Here is a 20,308-nt window from a genome sequence, read left to right on the forward strand (position 1 = left end):
CAGTCGATCAATGGTTCTTTGGGTGAAACCCATTTTTGTTAAACTATGTCGATTTTCGTCTCCACAAACACCGTTATCGAGGTGAACGGCGGATCGAAACGTGCAGCGCGCCACTGACGCAGTATGGTGTAGGCAGTATTATGCTACGGGAGACATTTTCGTGCGCTTGTATGGGATGCGAGGTAGTAATCTGAGATACGCTGCCAGCTGCGGACCACCTGCATCCCTCCACGCTTGCCATGACGGCAATGTCATTTTTCAGCAGTGTAATTGTCCGTGTCTCGGAGACAGAATAACGGTACAATGGTTTAGGACTATTATGGCGAATCCACAATGTCCTGGCTACAGAATTTGCCTGATGCAATCCTATGGAACTCATCTGGGTCGCTATCGGGTGCCATCACTATGTACGCAAATCAGAGGCCCGGCATTTACGCGAATTAAATGACCTCTGCGTAGACATCTAATGCCACATTCCTCCACAAACCTACCAACAAACTGTCGGATCCCTGATACGCAGAATCAGTGATGTATTTCGTTCCAAAGACTGACAAAAAAGCTATTAAGCAAGTGGTCATAATGTTTTAGTTCATCACTGTACACTGTCCTTACTAAAATTTCCTTATAGAGGAAGTTTTGTGATCAGTTAAATGGTTGGATATCTACATTCCACGGAAACCTCTTCATCAGAAGCCTCAAAGTAGACGTACACTTTTTCCGATATCCCGTCAGTCTCTCGATGACTGAAACTAAACCAACTCACTAGACACGAATGAAGTCTTCAATTCTGTAGAGAAGACACTCTTGGATGAGAGAAGAAGACTAGTGATTACACTTCTACTTCTGCATCTGACACATTACTGTACATCTTAAAATTCGTGGAATCTTAGGAAAGACTGTTTTTTTGTTCTAGTATTAAAATGGTGTTTAACAGTGTTTCTTGAACAAAGAGTAATGCTGGTGGCGGAAACACACATTATTAAGTTTTTGTATTGTTAAACGATCACCAAATCCACAGGTAGTGAAATGTTTTAGCCCTGTAAATCTTAGAATTATTGCTATCTTACATTTATGTATTCTGAAGATGTCACCTGTAAAGGAAGATTTGTTGAAAGAGGAACTCCTGAATTCTTTAACCACTGGAAATATGGCGAAAAAGTAATTGAGCCCTATTAAATCTGGGGTCATATTTCGCAAATCAGTGTGGATCTACTCGTAATTCCAGAAACTGAACACTATCATGTTTTCTATGTCCTCTCCGTATAAACTGTAATAACACGTGCTGGCTTTCTGCTAGAAACTCTGAACTGATACACGGATTCCTGTCGAAATTTAAATGCTGTATTTATCTAGAATTGAACATCGACATCCTCCTTTGTTTCTTACCAACAGCTTCAGTCTATATACGAGTCCACCGTATTTGACATTTTATTCTCAATTGTGTCTCTTGACCGGACATTATCATACAATTCACAACACAACACCGCTCGGCTGACTACGATCGTCATATCATTAAGTGTATTCTGGTACGAGTATTAACGCAAAATGAAATTTCCGCTGGAGGCCTTTACTGGGGGTCATCGTTCCTCTGATCCGTGATGCGACCAATCATGAATGTCACTGCACGAATCTTTTTATCTCGGAGCAGCCCTCGCACACAACGTCAATTATTTACTCAACTTATTCCAGTCTGCCTTCCCTTCTAACTTTTGTCCTCTGCGACTCCCTCTATTAGCTTTCGACGTTATTGTTTGATGTTTCAACATATATCCTACGTTAATATTCTAAATATTGCAGCCAATTATCATCACAGCTAATAAAAGGAGAAAATTTGTACCCTATGGCGCTGCACACGGAAAGTCATTAACGTATATTGTGAAGAACACAGACCGCAAAATGAAATCTTGTTCTGATGCCGCTCACTGCAGAGGTGGCAAACTAATGTCGCCATACCATAATTACTGCAATTATCAATGATAGTAACTAGTTTTGTGTATAATTTGATTAGTGATTGTATGTGCAAGTCAAACGAGAGGTACCAAACTAACATTAATGACGCCCTATTGCCGAGGTATTGCTTATGATTTTCGCTGGTCGTAATGCCAAAGAAATCAGATATCAGTGATTTTCGTGTCGTTTTCCGTTGAAAGGGAGCTTCTGTGCTACGTTTGAACAATTCTTCGCCCAGGAATATGATGGACAAGCACAAGAAATGTATTCTCTGTTGCGAATATGTACAAATATCAGTCTCATAATGGATTGACGACAGTGAAAATTTGTGACAGATCGGAATTGGACCCCAATTTTCCCACTTATCGCTAGCAATCGCTTTACCATTAGACTATCCGAGCACGACTCATCGGCAGACCGAAACTTTCATACGCCGTCAACGACGTGTCTACAGTTTGTATTCGTACATCCATTATGTATTTCCCGTACAGAAGAAACCTTTTACTTGAAATTCGTTTGCCAAGTGTCGGCGCACAGATACCATATTGCAGTGCCTGTGTTATTCCGAATGATGATGCAAGTCCGAATGAAGAGAAACTGCGGCGACTACAGCCGTTATGAAATATAACAAATTTACTCGCAGTGGCGAATATGAACAACCGCCAACTGAATAGTGATTTGACGACAGTGAAAATTTGTGCCGGACCGGGACTCGAACCAGGGATTCCCGCTTATCGTCTGTAATCGACGCAGTGCCTGTTCCTTTGCAAATGCATGCAGGTCCGAAGGAACATTGCATTGTAATTCGGAATGCAATGTTGTATCGTATCGTAAAATAGAGTAGCGCTAGGGAAACGGTTCTTACCGTCATAAGAAGTCACGTTCACTGAAAGAGCTCTGCCTCACCAGGGCCTGAGCCTCCTTTTGTCAAAACTAACTGTGAGCTGTGCAGTCAGTCACCAGACACGTGTTCCTACCGTTAAGGCGCCACGTTGAAACTGCTTAACTGAGTGTTACAGGCACCAGAGGCGACTATGATAGACTGGTGGTTAGTCTGGGAAACACTTAATCATACTGTATCTCGCTAGTTTCGACAAGCAGATTAACCACAACCACGATGGCTACTTCACGATCGCAAGTCGACCTCCGATGCCTCCCTGCCACCGCTGAGTTTATGAGTAAACAATCGCTGTATCATTTGAGAGTTACGGAGACGAGCGAGTTTGAAGAGACTTAGCCCAGTTCACTGCTACTTGCTCCACGTCATCATAACGCGCCTGTGCGTAGCATACAAGTACTGCAGCACAATCTAAGAATGAAATTAAAAGTTAAAGTAGCTTTCCCAAACTTTGTCAACATATACTTCAGTATATTATTATTGAAATTGTTTCAGGGAGATCAGATGAATATGTTTTCCTAAATACATCGTTTTAAATAGAAAACAATTAGTGCTAAATAATATGGCGAGAAAGTAAATAATTGTTTAAGATGTACATATGTATTTCAAAATCAACGTCTCAACTTGATGGGACCAATATTTTGGTCAAAATCGGCGTCTTTATGAAAAATTCAAGACGCTAAATATCAGACTTGGAAAGATGGAAATTGGTATGAAGCGTCAGTTTGATATATAAACCTTAACTATGTGACCCCATTAAGATAACACTAATAGTTTTCAAGTAATTTACTACAAACAAAGTTAGAACAAAATCGGTCTTATTTGTAATAAATTAAGTATCATTTATATTAATGATAGAAGGTTCTGATTACGGTACTTGATTAAATTCATTAAATAGCGAAGATATAACAAGTTTCAACACCTTAATGTAAATAACAGTCAATACAAGTTTTCTTAAAAATGTAGTTCAGAGGTCATGTTCTACTGTCGGCCCCGTTCTAAAAATTCTAGCCGGCAAAATTTAAATGCAGTCGAGCTAAAACTTTCTCTGTAATTAAAGCTAACTTAAATCCGGTCGTATAAAAATTATGAAAATTGTAAATTGATTCATCACCGAACTATTAAATAGTACGAGAAAGCGGACATTTAGATGCTGCTACCTGGGCTTAGAGCAGATGACCCCTGATGTTCCGTTTGGCAGCCCGTTGCACACATATATTAAGTACGGCCTCAGAGGCAGTGACAAACACGCTTCGCACCCAGCTGTCACTCTCTCCGCGTCAAGCAAACGCCGGCTTACGTGCAGACGTCACAGCCAGGCTTCTGCTAAATGCATGTTTTTGGTACAGATAGGGAGTGAACTCTCGAGGACTATACACCGTCCTGGATCGCTTAAATTTCGCGGAAGCACCTGTTTGTATGCCGCCCGTAATGTTAACAAAATCGCGTGGTAAGGGGTGAGATTATTTTCCACTTTTGTGGTGAACCATTAACTTTGATTATTAGCAGTCGGGTAAAAGACCATTTTAATTAGAACGTACCGTAGAGGTCGCCTTTCAACTGCTCATAGTTCTGTTTGTGATAGAGACATCGTTATTATTATTATTATTATTAATATCAGGAATATTATTAAGTCTGTATGTCTGACCTTTTTCTGAAAATATTTGAATCAGTCGGAGCTCAAAACTTTTATTTATAATCATAGTTCGTTATTCCGCTGAGTACAAAGAGAGTAGAAAGATTTCTTTCAGTGAGCACAAGAAGAAGGTGAACTTGCAGACTAGAAACTACTGTCAGGACGTTCTCCATCACTTTCTGGCTGACCATAACAATAGTTTTCAGGCTCTCGTAAAAGACGACGGCGAATCTTATCGTAAAACTAACCCGCCGCTCCACAAGATGATCTGCCATCTACTACAGTCATGTGCCTCATTATAATATCTCTCTCTGGCTCTCAGCTACGTGTGATATTTCTTTATTTTATGTCCTCTGATTACGTGTGTTGTTTTCCTTGACTAAGTGTTGTGCGCCAGTCCAGTATTACCTTTGTGGAACACTAGCAACCTATGTCAGTGCTTCAAACCCAGTCGATCTATGAGTTTCTTATTAAAATGTTTTCGGGTCATTATGAAATTATACGTATTTGACTCTGTCTGTGTTCGACTCTTATGTAAGCAGAGTTGCGCTATTGTCACTTACTCTTAATTTAACCTGTGTGATTGTGAAGGCATGGTCAGATCACCTGTGTAATAGGAGACAAATTCGATGCCTTAGGCACGATCAGGGTTGGGAGTAAGATAATTGGTGCTCGTTTCAAAACGAGAGAGCTGTACAGATGGTTTCAGCTTTTCCCACTGTAACACACCGTTCCTGCTTGCTTCACGTTCAGAATCCGAATTTCTGCGTCATGGACATACAGCTAAGACGAGAACTATGAGCCTAATCCATCAAGCATTCCGCATGCGCTGTTGCATGGCAAAAATTATGACTACAACACACTTAAATTGAACAATATATGAACACTGTGTTTACCAGTGCCTCTCTGTCGAGCTGTGACCAAAGGGAGCAGTAGTATGTTCCCGAAATTGGATGTTTGCTGCTACCTGTGATGTAAGATCGTGGCTGGATTGATCTTACATTTATATGACTAGGTAACAAACGATGCATTAAAGTTCGAGTCAACAATTTATTCACTTAACACAAAACTAAACGTGGACCTGATGAAGCTCAGTGCTTTATTGTAAGCACAGCGACTAAAAATTGGGTATCCCTTTGAGTGGAAGCACATCAGTAATGTCCATAAACTGAGCTTAAACTACCAGAAGTTCAACTTATTCTATCAAAAGGGCCAAGTCAGTGTTAAACGTCGTGAAATTTTCAAACGTGTTCACCACTATTAATATCACAAGTGAGTCTAAGCAAATCATTTCCAATTCTTCAATACGAGGGATATCTGCAAAGTAAGCCATAGAGATAATATCACAATACCAATTTTAAAAATATATAAAGCCACCTCTATTACTTCTCTACAAAAATGCAATTCGGATTGGAACAATTATTATATATGTTATCGAGTTGACAAATCCATCTTTCACAAATTTCTCTGAGATTGCAGTAAGCCTATGATGGCACCTTGCCACAGGTACCTGCCTTCCCCCCATCCCCCATCCACCCTAACACCTCCCACTCCCCCTCAGCTGTCCTCCCACAGCCCTCATACTGTGTCACCTGCCTCTCTCTTTGCCACCACTTCGTTCCCTCCCTCTACTGAACAGTCGTGTTCCATTGAGCGAAGTCGTATTTTAGGAATGAGCAGGGAATGTCATTTAGTAGTTCTGGCTCAGGATCTTTCAGTTTCTCAGTTTTGTGCCAGTGCTGCCATTTTACGTGGGTCGTGCAAGTTGTTGCACAGGTGTGACACTAAGTCTCTATGATTCAGCAAATTACGATTGTATAACATTGCACGCACGCGATTGTTTTGAGATGAAAATTCTGCTGTGCATCTGAAATGGTTATATTTGCTCTCTGACTGTGGAGTGCTACGTTGTATCCCTGTACGAGAGTCTTATGGAAGTGTACTGCAACGACATGCTAAGCATTTAGGTAAATGAATATCTGTCTTCCCTTTCCTGGTAATACCTCTCGTAATGTTAAAATCATGTGGCTCACACAGTGCGCCGCTTTATTACCATCTCTGCCACTGTTTTGACATGTGTCAACTCAGTTGATTAACAGAAGTTGTGAATGCTTCTCACAGGATTACATTGGCAGTTACGTAAGCCATACTATGTTGTAATGGTTATTCACTGAGCACAATGTCAGCTATATTATGTATCTTCGATATGCAGTTATATCCTGCAACACGACAACTTTCAAATAATTTCCGGCAGTTCAGCAAGGTAACACTTTCAGCGACCGCTGATATTTCGGCGGGAGAACACCCCGCCATTTTCAAAGAAAACTGCAACGGACAGGCGACGTACACGCAAATTTAAAACCTCGGTTCTGGGACTGACGCCGGAAAGATAACACACACTGAACACTAGTTCCACCAAAGATGACCAAAGTCAGATATATCGATAGTGAGACTATGAACATTGCTTGGATACTGGTCACCCCACGATATACAGGGTGTTACAAAAAGGTACGGCCAAACTTTAAGGAAACATTCCACACACACAAAGAAAGAAAATATGTTATATGGACATGTGTCCGGAAACGCTTACTTTCCATGTTAGAGCTCATTTTATTACTTGTCTTCAAATCACATTAATCATGGAATGGAAACACATAGCAACAGGACGTACCAGTGTGACTTCAAACACATTGGTACAGGAAATGTTCAAAATGTCCTCCGTTAGCGAGGATACATGCATCCACCCTCCGTCGCATGGAATCCCTGAGGCGCTGATGCAGCCCTGGAGAATGGCGTATTGTACCACAGCCGTCCACAATACGAGCACGAAGAGTCTCTACGTTTGGTACCGGGGTTGCGTAGACAAGAGCTTCAAATGCCCCCATAAATGAAAGTCAAGAGGGTTGAGGTCAGGAGAGCGTGGAGGCCATGGAGTTGTCTTGTTACAGCCAGAGCGAGAGCACCAGCAGCAGCGAGTACTGTTTGTATAAAGCGTTTATTTTGTTTACGACCTTCCACTAAGGAAGGGATTCTATTTGTGTTTATCTGCTCTGCATAGTAACTAACAGTTCTTGATAAAACTTTACGTAGTTTTCGTGTTAGATTTCTTAGTGTTTTCTTGATCGTTTAGAACAGAAAGCGCCCTAAAACCGTCTTTTGTTTGTTTCGCGGCCGTTAGCCACTAAGCACTTGAATCAGCAGTTGTCTTGTGACAGCCAGAGCGAGAGCACCAGCAGCAGCGAGTACTGTTTGTATAAAGCGTTTTTTTACTTATTTGCTGCGCTTAGCTTTTAAATAGTTTTTCTGGGAAAACCTAGCGTAGTTTTCGCGTCTCGTATTTCAGTGAGTGTTTCTTGATTATCAGAGTAGCTCATCAGAAGATTATCTTGGGAATTTGTCACCGTATAGAGTAGGTTAAACATAGTCATGTGTAGGGACTGTGGTTGTTGTGAGCGGACGCAAGGTGAATTGGCCACTCTTCGGGGGCAGGTGGAGGCTTTGTCTGTTAGGCTCATCGAGCTCGAGGCGCAGGCGTCGGCTCGTAGTGGCGTTGGGGCAACTGTGGTGAGACCTATGCCTACTTCGGTGGCCTTGGAATCACATGGAACCCCTGATGTCGCTGCGTCTTCCGGCAGTGAGCATCTTACCGGTCAGCCATCACTCCAGGGTGAATGGCGGACAGTGGTGGGCTCGCGCGTGCCTGGCCGAAAGGCAAAGGTGGGATCTGGCCGCGTGGCAGCTGCCTTACCCCTTTCCAACAGGTACGGGGTGCTTCCTAGTGGTGATGACATCGTTTCCGAGCCACCACAGGATGCCTCGCCTGTTGGGCCAGTGGCCGATTCTCCGGCAAGGTCCCGACAGTCACAGAGGGCGGGCCTATTAGTTATAGGGAGCTCCAACGTTAGGCGGGTTATGGAGCCCCTCAGGAAAATAGCGGGTAGGTCGGGGAAGAATGCCAGTGTGCACTCGGTGTGCTTGCCGGGGGGGCCTCGTCCGTAATGTGGAGGAGGCCCTTCCGGCAGCTATTGAACGCACTGGGTGTGACCGGCTGCAGATAGTAGCACATGTCGGAACGAATGACGCCTGCCGCTTGGGTTCTGAGGCCATCCTTGGTTCCTTCCGGCGGCTGGCTGATTTGGTGAAGACAACCAGCATCGCACGCGGAGTGCAAGCTGAGCTTAATATCTGCAGCATAGTGCCCAGAGTCGATCGCGGTCCTTTGGTTTGGAGCCGTGTGGAGGGTCTAAACCAGAGGCTCAGACGACTCTGCGACTATAATGGTTGCAAATTCATCGACCTCCGTTATTGGGTGGAGAACTGTAGGGCCCCCCTAGACAGGTCAGGCGTGCACTACACACCGGAAGCAGCTACTAGGGTAGCAGAGTACGTGTGGCGTGCACACGGGGGTTTTTTAGGTTAGAGGGACCCCCCCTTGGGCGAAACGATAAAATACCTGACGGCTTACCAAAGAGGACATTATCGTCGTTGATAAAGAACGTCCGTCCTCAGAGACCAAAAACAGGAAAAGTTAACGTAATATTGGTAAACTGCAGGAGTATCCAGGGCAAGGTTCCTGAATTAGTATCTCTTATTGAAGGAAATAGTGTGCATATAGTATTAGGAACGGAAAGTTGGTTAAAACCGGAAGTGAACAGTAACGAAATCCTAGACACAGAATGGAATATATACCGCAAGGATAGGATAAACGCCAATGGTGGAGGAGTATTTATAGCAGTAAAGAATTCAATAATATCCAGTGAAGTTATTAGCGAATGCGAATGTGAAATAATCTGGGTTAAGTTAAGTATCAAAGGTGGGTCAGATGTGATAGTCGGATGCTTCTATAGACCACCTGCATCAGCAACCGTAGTAGTTGAGCGCCTCAGAGAGAACCTGCAGAACGTCGTGAAGAAGTTTCGTGATCATACTATTGTAATAGGGGGAGACTTCAATCTACCAGGTATAGAATGGGATAGTCACACAATCAGAACTGGAGCCAGGGACAGAGACTCTTGTGACATTATCCTGACTGCCTTGTCCGAGAATTACTTCGAGCAGATAGTTAGAGAACCAACTCGTGAAGCTAACGTTTTAGACCTCATAGCAACAAATAGACCGGAACTTTTCGACTCCGTGAATGTAGAAGAGGGTATCAGTGATCATAAGACAGTGGTTGCATCAATGACTACAAGTGTAATAAGAAATGCCAAGAAAGGAAGGAAAATATATTTGCTTAACAAGAGTGATAGGGCACAAACCGCAGAATATCTGAGTGACCACCATCAAACGTTCATTTCTGAGGAAGAGGATGTGGAACAAAAATGGAAAAAATTCAGAAACATCGTCCAGTACGCCTTAGATAAGTTCGTACCGACTAAGGTCCAAAGCGAGGGGAAAGATCCACCGTGGTATAACAATCATGTACGAAAGGTACTACGGAAACAAAGAAAGCTTCATCACAGGTTTAAGAGTAGTCGAATCATAGCTGATAAGGAAAAGCTGAACGAAGCGAAAAAGAGCGTAAAGAGAGCAATGAGAGAAGCATTCAACGAATTCGAACATAAAACATTGGCAAACAATCTAAACAAGAACCATAAAAAGTTTTGGTCATATGTAAAATCGGTAAGCGGATCTAAATCCCCTATTCAGTCACTCGTTGACCACGATGGCACCGAAACAGAGGACGACCGAAGAAAGGCAGAAATACTGAATTCAGTGTTCCGAAACTGTTTCACTGCGGAAAATCGTAACACGGTCCCTGACTTCAGCCGTCGCACGGACGCCAAAATGGAAAATATTGAAATAAACGATATCGGAATTGAAAAACAACTGCTATCACTTAGTAGCGGAAAAGCATCCGGACCAGACGAGATACCCTTAAGATTCTACAGTGATTATGCTAAAGAACTTGCCCCCTTTCTATCAGCAATTTATCGTAGATCGCTGGAAGAACGTAAAGTACCTAGCGACTGGAAGAAAGCGCAGGTCGTTAACATTTTCAAGAAGGGTCATAAATCAGATGCGAATAATTATAGGCCTATTTCGCTTACGTCAATCTGTTGTAGAATAATGGAACATGTTTTGTGTTCTCGTATTATGACGTTCTTAGATAATACAAATCTCCTTCATCATAACCAACATGGATTCCGCAAACAGAGATCATGTGAAACTCAGCTCGCCCTATTTGCCCAAGAAATTCACAGTGCCGTAGACACTGGCGAGCAGATTGATGCCTTATTCCTGGACTTCAGGAAGGCATTTGATACGGTTCCGCACTTACGTTTAGTGAAAAAAATACGAGCTTACGGAATATCGGACCAGGTTTGTGATTGGATTCAGGATTTCCTAGAAGAAAGAACACAACATGTCATTCTTAACGGTTCAAAATCTGCAGATGTAGAGGTAATTTCGGGAGTACCGCAGGGAAGCGTGATAGGACCTTTATTGTTTACAATATACATAAATGACTTAGTTGACAACATCGGTAGCTCCGTGAGGCTATTTGCAGATGACACGGTTGTCTACAAGAAAGTAGCAACATCAGAAGACTCGTACGTACTCCAGGAGGACCTGCAGAGGATTAATGCATGGTGCGACAGCTGGCAGCTTTCCCTAAACGTAGATAAATGTAATATAATGCGCATACATAGGGGCAGAAATCCATTCCAGTACGATTATGCCATAAGTGGTAAATCATTGGAAGCGGTAACGACCGTAAAATACTTAGGAGTTACTATCCGGAGCGATCTGAAGTGGAATGATCACATAAAACAAATAGTGGGAAAAGCAGGCGCCAGGTTGAGATTCATAGGAAGAATTCTAAGAAAATGTGACTCATCGACGAAAGAAGTAGCTTACAAAACGCTTGTTCGTCCGATTCTTGAGTATTGCTCATCAGTATGGGACCCTTACCAGGTTGGATTAATAGAAGAGACAGACATGATCCAGCGAAAAGCAGCTCGATTCGTCATGGGGACATTTAGTCAGCGCGAGAGCGTTACGGAGATGCTAAACAAGCTCCAGTGGCGGACACTTCAAGAAAGGCGTTACGCAATACGGAGAGGTTTATTATCGAAATTACGAGAGAGCACATTCCGGGAAGAGATGGGCAACATATTACTACCGCCCACATATATCTCGCGTAATGATCACAACGAAAAGATCCGAGAAATTAGAGCAAATACGGAGACTTACAAGCAGTCGTTCTTCCCACGCACAATTCGTGAATGGAACAGGGAAGGGGGGATCAGATAGTGGTACAATAAGTACCCTCCGCCACACACCGTAAGGTGGCTCGCGGAGTATAGATGTAGATGTAGATGTAGATGAATTGGTCCGCCTCTACCAATCCATCGGTCACCGAAGCGTACGATCACTTCGACTGCAATGTGCACGAGCTCCATCGCGCATGAGCCACATGTTGTGTCGTACTTGTAAAGGCACATGTTCTAGCAGCAAAGGTAGAGTATCCTGTATGAAATCATGATAACGTGCTCCATTGAGCGTAGGTGGAAGAACATACTGACGAAACTAAAATGAGCTCTAACATGGAAATTAAGCGTTTCCGGACACATGTCCACATAACATATTTTCTTTATTTGTGTGTGAGGAATGTTTCCTGAAAGTTTGGCCGTACCTTTTTGTAACACCCTGTATATAGTAACACCGAGATATTGGCATGCACGTCCATCTATTGGAAAAGTGTTATTAAGGAGGCAGTTGAGATTAAATTAGCGAGCAACCTTGTTAACAGGGATGGAGGTTTTTGTTTAAACTCTGTTTGGAATCCAGCTCTCTCCCCTGTCAAAAAACAGAGGGACAAAAAAATGCTTCAGATGGCTCTGAGCACTATGGGACTTAACTTCTGAGGTCATCAGTACCCTAGAACTTAGAACTACTTAAACCTAACTAACGTAAGGACATCACACACATCCATTCAGGAGGCAAGATTCGAACCTGCGACCGTAGCGGTCTTGTGGTTCCAGACTGTAGCGCCTAGAACCGCTCGGCCACCCCGCCCGGCACAGAAGGACCGAGTCAATGCTACCTCACTTCCGAGTTCAGAGTCTCACTATCGATATTTCTGACTTTGGTCATCTTTGGTGACACTAGTGTTCAGTGTGTGTGTGTGTGTGTGTGTGTGTGTGTGTGTGTGTGTGTGTGTTGTCTTTCCTGCGTCAGTCCGAGAACCGAGATTTTAAATTTGCATGTGCGTCGACCGTCCGTTGCAGTTTGCCATGAAAATGGCGGGGTGTTTTCCCGCCGAAGTATCGGCGGTCACTGAAAGTGTTACCTGGCTGAATGCCCAGAAGTTATTTGAAAGTTGCACACGCCAGCAGAAACTCAGGTCAACACGACAACTGATTACAGAATATATATTTAGCCATATCGGTTGCACAAACTTTTTGTCAAATTGACCATGGTTTCTACTGCACTAGGGCCGTCTTTATCAGAATAAAAAATTACATGGCGGGGACTACTCAGGAGGATGTCGTTATCAGCAGAAAGAAAACTGGCGTTCTACGGATCGGAGCGTGGAATGTCAGATCCCTTAATCGGGCAGGTAGGTTAGAAAATTTAAAATGGAAAATGGATAGGTTGAAGTTAGATATAGTGGGAATTAGTGAAGTTCGGTGGCAGGAGGAACAAGACTTCTGGTCAGGTGACTACAGGGTTATAAACACAAAATCAAATAGGGGTAATGCAGGAGTAGGTTTAATCATGAATAGGAAAATAGGAATGCCGGTAAGCTACTACATACAGCATAGTGAACGCATTATTGTGGACAAGATAGATACGAAGCCCACACCTACTACAGTAGTACAAGTTTATATGCCAACTAGCTCCACAGATGACGAAGAAATTGAAGAAATGTATGATGAAATAAAAGAAATTATTCAGACTGTGAAGGGAGACGAAAATTTAATAGTCATGGGTGACTGGAATTCGAGTGTAGGAAAAGGGAGAGAAGGAAACATAGTAGGTGAATATGGATTGGGGCTAAGAAATGAAAGAGGAAGCCGCCTGGTAGAATTTTGCACAGAGCACAACATAATCATAGCTAACACTTGGTTTAAGAATCATGAAAGAAGGTTGTATACATGGAAGAACCCTGGAGATACTAAAAGGTATCAGATAGATTATATAATGGTAAGACAGAGATTTAGGAACCAGGTTTTAAATTGTAAGACATTTCCAAGGGCAGATGTGATCTCTGACCACAATCTATTGGTTATGACCTGTAGATTAAAACTGAAGAAACTGCAAAAAGGTGGGAATTTAAGGAGATGGGACCTGGATAAACTGAAAGAACCAGAGGTTGTACAGAGTTTCATGGACAGCATCAGGGAACAATTGACAGGAATGGGGGAAAGAAATACAGTAGAAGAAGAATGGGTAGCTTCGAGGGATGAAGTAGCGAAGGCAGCAGAGGATCAAGTAGTTAAAAAGAAGAGGGCTATTAGAAATCCTTGGGTAACAGAAGAAATATTGAATTTAATTGGTGAAAGGAGAAAATATAAAAATGCAGTAAATGAAGCAGGCAAAATGGAATACAAACGTCTCAAAAATGAGATCGACAGGAAGTGCAAAATGGCTAAGCAGGGATGGCTAGAGGACAAATGTAAGGATGTAGAGGCCTATCTCACTAGGGGTAAGATAGATACAGCCTACAGGAAAATTAAAGAGACCTTTGGAGATAAGAGAACGACTTGTATGAATATCAAGAGCTCAGATGGAAACCCAGTTCTAAGCAAAGAAGGGAAAGCAGAACGGTGGAAGGAGTATATAGAGGGTCTATACAAGGGCGATGAACTTGAGGACAATATTATGGAAATGGAAGAGGATGTAGATGAAGATGAAATGGGAGATACGATACTGCGTGAAGAGTTTGACAGAGCACTGAAAGACCTGAGTCGAAACAAGGCCCCCGGAGTAGACTACATTCCATTGGAACTACTGACGGCCTTGGGAGAGCCAGTCCTGACAAAACTCTACCATCTGGTGAGCAAGATGTATGAAACAGGCGAAATACCCTCAGACTTCAAGAAGAATATAATAATTCCAATCCCAAAGAAAGCAGGTGTTGATAGATGTGAAAATTACCGAACCATCAGTTTAATAAGTCACAGCTGCAAAATACTAATGCGAATTCTTTACAGACGAATGGAAAAACTAGTAGAAGCCAACCTCGGGGAAGATCAGTTTGGATTCCGTAGAAACACTGGAACATGTGAGGCAATACTGACCTTACGACTTGTCTTGGAAAAAAGATTAAGGAAAGGCAAACCTACGTTTCTAGCATTTGTAGACTTAGAGAAAGCTTTTGACAATGTTGACTGGAATACTCTCTTTCAAATTCTAAAGGTGGCAAGGGTAAAATACAGGGAGCGAAAGGGTATTTACAATTTGTACAGAAACCAGATGGCAGTTATAAGAGTCGAGGGACATGAAAGGGAAGCAGTGGTTGGGAAGGGAGTAAGACAGGGTTGTAGCCTCTCCCCGATGTTGTTCAATCTGTATATTGAGCAAGCAGTAAAGGAAACAAAAGAAAAATTCGGAGTAGGTATTAAAATTCATGGAGAAGAAATAAAAACTTTGATGTTCGCCGATGACATTGTAATTCTGTCAGAGACAGCAAAGGACTTGGAAGAGCAGTTGAATGGAATGGACAGTGTCTTGAAAGGAGGATATAAGATGAACATCAACAAAAGCAAAACAAGGATAATGGAATGTAGTCCCATTAAGTCGGGTGATGCTGAGGGAATTAGATTAGGAAATGAGACACTTAAAGTAGTGGGTAGCAAAATAACTGATGATGGTCGAAGTAGAGAGGATATAAAATGTAGACTGGCAATGGCAAGGAAAGCGTTTCTGAAGAAGAGAAATTTGTTAACATCGAGTATAGATTTAAGTGTCAGGAAGCCATTTCTGAAAGTATTTGTATGGAGTGTAGCCATGTATGGAAGTGAAACATGGACGATAAATAGTTTGGACAAGAAGAGAATAGAAGCTTTCGAAATGTGGTGCTACAGAAGAATGCTGAAGATTAGATGGGTAGATCACATAACTAATGAGGAAGTATTGAATAGGATTGGGGAGAAGAGAAATTTTTGGCACAACTTGACCAGAAGAAGGGATCGGTTGGTAGGACATGTTCTGAGGCATCAAGGGATCACCAATTTAGTATTGGAGGGCAGTGTGAAGGGTAAAAATCGTAGAGGGAGACCAAGAGATGAATACACTAAGCAGATTCAGAAGGATGTAGGTTGCAGTAGGTACTGGGAGATGAAAAAGCTTGCACAGGATAGAGTAGCATGGAGAGCTGCATCAAACCAGTCTCAGGACTGAAGACCACAACAACAACAACAACAATGGATTACGTGTAATCATACCTTGGGTGAAATACGTCTGAGGAAAAGTGCTCTAGTCAAATAGAAAATACCGCAAGAATAAAAACTAAAATGTAAAAATGTTACATGATTTGTCAACTGGGTAAAATATTCCATGAAAATACAATGGGAGCCGCAATGTCGCTTAGGGCCAAGAGCTGCATCCACACAGCCGCTACCGTCAGTCGCTTGATGCGAGTGGATCATCGCCTTATTGGCGAATATTACGCTTCAGAATAAATGGTAGACATAACACTTATCGGGGTCAGTTTGGAAGCATTTCTTGTTTGTTGAGAGAGGCCGTCACTATTCCATTCGGAAGACCTTCACCTCCCGCATGGCCTGTAAAAGAAGATCCAGAGAAGCAGTCCTCAATTTTGTGGCTTTCAGAAAGCAGTTTTGGAACCCAATGAGCAGTGATTCAGTATTAACCTAATTGCTTAGTCACGATCTCATGAAAAATAACCGGAGAAATTTGTCCATCAGTAGAAACAGGTGACATGTCAGTTAATTTTCTGTACCACATCGTTGCTGACATTCAGCAGCAGTCTCAGAGTGTAGCTCAGGATGCAAGTTGATGACATAAAAGGCAGTACATACGCTATAAAACCGAATCAGAGTCTCAATTTACAATACGAATAAAACTCAATTCCATTTGGAGGGCCTTGGAAGGTGAAGGGGTGAGCCCCTGGGCAGAGGTTCCGTGTTTATGGTATCGCGCGTCCCCAGCGTTTCATTGCGCTGTGGCGTAACGGCAGCGCCTGGCGCCGGAGAGCGATTCCATACATATTTGAGGAGCGAGTATTTCGCTTCCTACCTTCCCCCGGTGTCGGCATCAAGATGAAAGTCATGGCCTCAGGGAGCCGAAATATTGAGCGGCCCACGTGTCTCTCCGCTCATTCCATTCCTCTCGAGTAGTATTCGTGTCGCCTACTGGCAGCCCAGTCCTAGCTCTCTCGCCTTCCGTGCAAGAGGTAGCTGACTGTTCGAAAATACTGTACGAGTAATATTGCATTTGGTTAAATTAGCATACTCCAACTTGCTAACAATTCAAGATTCTTTAACCCACACGTCGACCGCCCTGACAATTATTCGGGTTTTCCAGACTCCATCTGCGAAATTCCGAACTAGCGACAGTGTAGCACACCTGTACGAAATACCTCCGATGTTTGTTGCTGCTTTAGACTGCTCAGATAATTAACATTTCTTGGTACACTTTCTCAGAAATATTTTTGTTTTAGTGTTCCGTACCTCAGTCGGTAAAAATGGAGCGCTTATACGATCGTTTAGTCATCCGTCTGTGTGTCCGTCTGTCCGACTGTTAAGAGACCTTTTTATCAGAAACGGGTAGACGTATGAACTTGATATTTATGTCACATACTAAGGTCAACGATCTCTGACAGCGTGAAAAAATGTATCTTCTAAGTTCAAATGGCTCTGAGCACTATGGGACTTAACTTCTGAGGTCATCAGTCCCCTAGAACTGAGAACTACCTAAACCTAACTGACCTAAGGACATCACACACATTCATGCTCGAGACAGGATTCTAACCTGCGACCGTAACGGTCTCACGGTTCCAGTCTATAACGCGTAGAACCGCTCGGCCACCCCGGCCGGCAGTACCTCCTAAGTGAACGTAGCCAAAAGACACGGCCATTTATGTCACATATTTTAATACAAACTCACTCATCAAAACCTGCAGGGCACTTCCCCTTGACAAAGAATCATCAACTCAGGAAAGAAGCAAGGTTTCACATTACATGCAAGAGAAAAAATTCTAAAATTCTCAATTTGTAAATATATCACACGAAAACATTTTGTTAGTCTGTCCTTCTGTTAAGACCTATTTTTCTCAGAAATTTCTAAAGAAAATGCGAAAGCATGCAAAAAATTTATCTTGTAACTTAAAATTAAAACATTCTCGAAAATCTTGGTATTCCTCGGACCGATATCTTGCCAGAATAGATATCGACAACAGGTAAAAATTGTCAAGATTGTCGAGCCTGGTATCTATGTACATAATTAACGTTACACAGAACCCTGGGGGCGCACTTCGTCATTTTTTTTTAATGCTCCTGTACTCGTTTATCCTATAGTAATATCTGGTCACTGGTTCCCCCTTCTGCATTAACGAAATTGAGAAGTTCAATTTTGTAAGTTACTTGGAAATCTAAGCCGTTTCCCTCACCAGACGTTCGTCTAAAGATTTATTCGAAGTAGTTTCCAGAAAAAACGTATTCCTGAAGACCTTTCTAATTGCTTGACTCTCTCGTTGTATAACCGTATACTTGAAATTTCCGTCCATTACTATAGATCGGAAAATTTACCAGTGATATTCTTTAAGTTCTGTGTGAGGCCTTCTGGCACTGCACTTCCTGAGGCAACTTGTCCGTATCCCATTACTGTGTTTACAAAACCATAGATTCTAACCTTCCCCAAATTATCATGCATGTAGAAACTGTACTAGCCAAATTAGATATTGGCAGCAAAATCTCTATGAGTGAATGACTGCATCGTCTTATAATAATGTTAGTTTAGTATTTTATAAGATGATGCAGTAATACACCCAGAAGAATTTAAATGCAGTTGACACTGGCCACGAAAGCCTACGTATTTACATCATGTTAGACATTGTGGAGCACTTTACGAAAATCAATACGATTATCTTCCAATATTAATTCCAGTTTGAATTTCAGATTTGATAGCTACTTACTTCTGGTTTCAGTCGGCTCTTTGGACCCAGTACTGTTGACATTATCACATCAAATAAGAGAGACCAGTTCTGGCATCTTACGAAGGAAGCTCCTGAAATTAACCCATACCACATTAACATCTTATTTCTCGACTGTGTGATCAATACACGTTATATGGCGCCTCCCCCATTGTCAAACTACAGCGCGTAACTCATAACTGAAACCAAATAAAGTCACTAAAGAATGTTACTCAAAGTACTACACACTTTAAAAAAGGTTTTGCATCGCCCCGGTCCCCGGAACTCCTGACGAAAGATGCTGACTGTGGATATTGTATTACAAACACAGTCCCATTGACTGTTCAGAGATGTCACTAAAACCACCCAAAGACATAAACAACCAAGCATGAGTAGCGCCTATTAGACGGAGGGGGTCCGACAGCCGATCAGTTCCAGTCATTCCACCAGGAAAGAGGTACACTGCTCGTGTGTTCAACCACGCCTAGACGGTCAATACCGCGGTTCGATCGCGTCCGCATTGTTACTTTATGCCAGGATCCGCTCTCAACAAGGGAAGTGTCTAGGCGTCTCGGAGTGAACCAAAGCAATGTTGTTCGGACATGGAGGAGACTGTCGATGACATGCCTCGCTCAGGCCACCCAAGGGCTACATCGGCAGTGGATGACGACTACCTGCGGATTATGGCTCGGAGGAACCCTGACAGCAACGCCACCATGTTGAATAATGTTGAATAATGCTTTTCGTCCAGCCACAGAACGTCGTGTTAAGACTCAAACTGTGCGAAATAGGCTGCGTGATGTGCAACTTCACTCCCGACGTCCATGGCGAGGTACATCTTCGCAACCACGACACCATGCAGCGCCGTAAAGATGGGCCCAACAACATCCCGAATGGACCACTCAGGATTGCCATCAAGTTCTCTTCACCGATGAGTGTCGCATATGCCTTCAACAAGGCAATCGTCGGAGACGTGTTTGGAGGCAACCTGATCAGGCTTAGACACACTGTCCAGCAAGTGCAGGAAGGTGCAGGTTCCCTGCTGTTTTGAGGAGACTTTATTTGGGGCCGATGTACGCTGCTGGTGGTCATGGAAGGCGCCGTAACGGCTGTACGATTCGTGAATGCCATCCTTCGGCCGATAGTTTAATCATACCGGCAGCATATTGGTGAGACATTCGTCTTCCTGGACGACAATTCGCGCTACCATCGTGCATATCTTGTGAATGACTTCCTTCAGGATAACGACATCGCTCGACTAGAGTGGCCAGCATGTTCTCCAGACATAAACCCTATCGAACGTGCCTGGGATAGATTGAAAAGGGCTGTTTATGGACGACGTGACCCACCAACCACTCTGAGGGATCTACGCCGAATCGCCGTTGAGGATGGGACAATCTAGACCAACAGTTTGTTGATGAACTTGTGGTTGGTATGCCGCGACGAATAACAGGCATACATCAGTGCAAGAGGACGTGCTACTGGGTATTAGACGTACCAGTGTGTACAGAAATCTGGACCACCACCTCTGAAGGTCTCGCTGTATGATGGTACAACATGCAATGTGTGGTTTTGATGAGCAATAATAAGGGCGGAAATTATGTTTATGTTGATCTCTGTTCCAATTTTCTTTACAGGTTCCGGAACTCTCGGAACCAAAGTAGTGCAAAACATTTTTTGAAGTGTGTAGAACAGCACATAATACAATCTGTGACTCTGTTGC

The sequence above is a fragment of the Schistocerca serialis genome, chromosome 2, assembly GCF_023864345.2.
Source record: "Schistocerca serialis cubense isolate TAMUIC-IGC-003099 chromosome 2, iqSchSeri2.2, whole genome shotgun sequence".
Lineage (NCBI taxonomy): Eukaryota > Metazoa > Arthropoda > Insecta > Orthoptera > Acrididae > Schistocerca > Schistocerca serialis.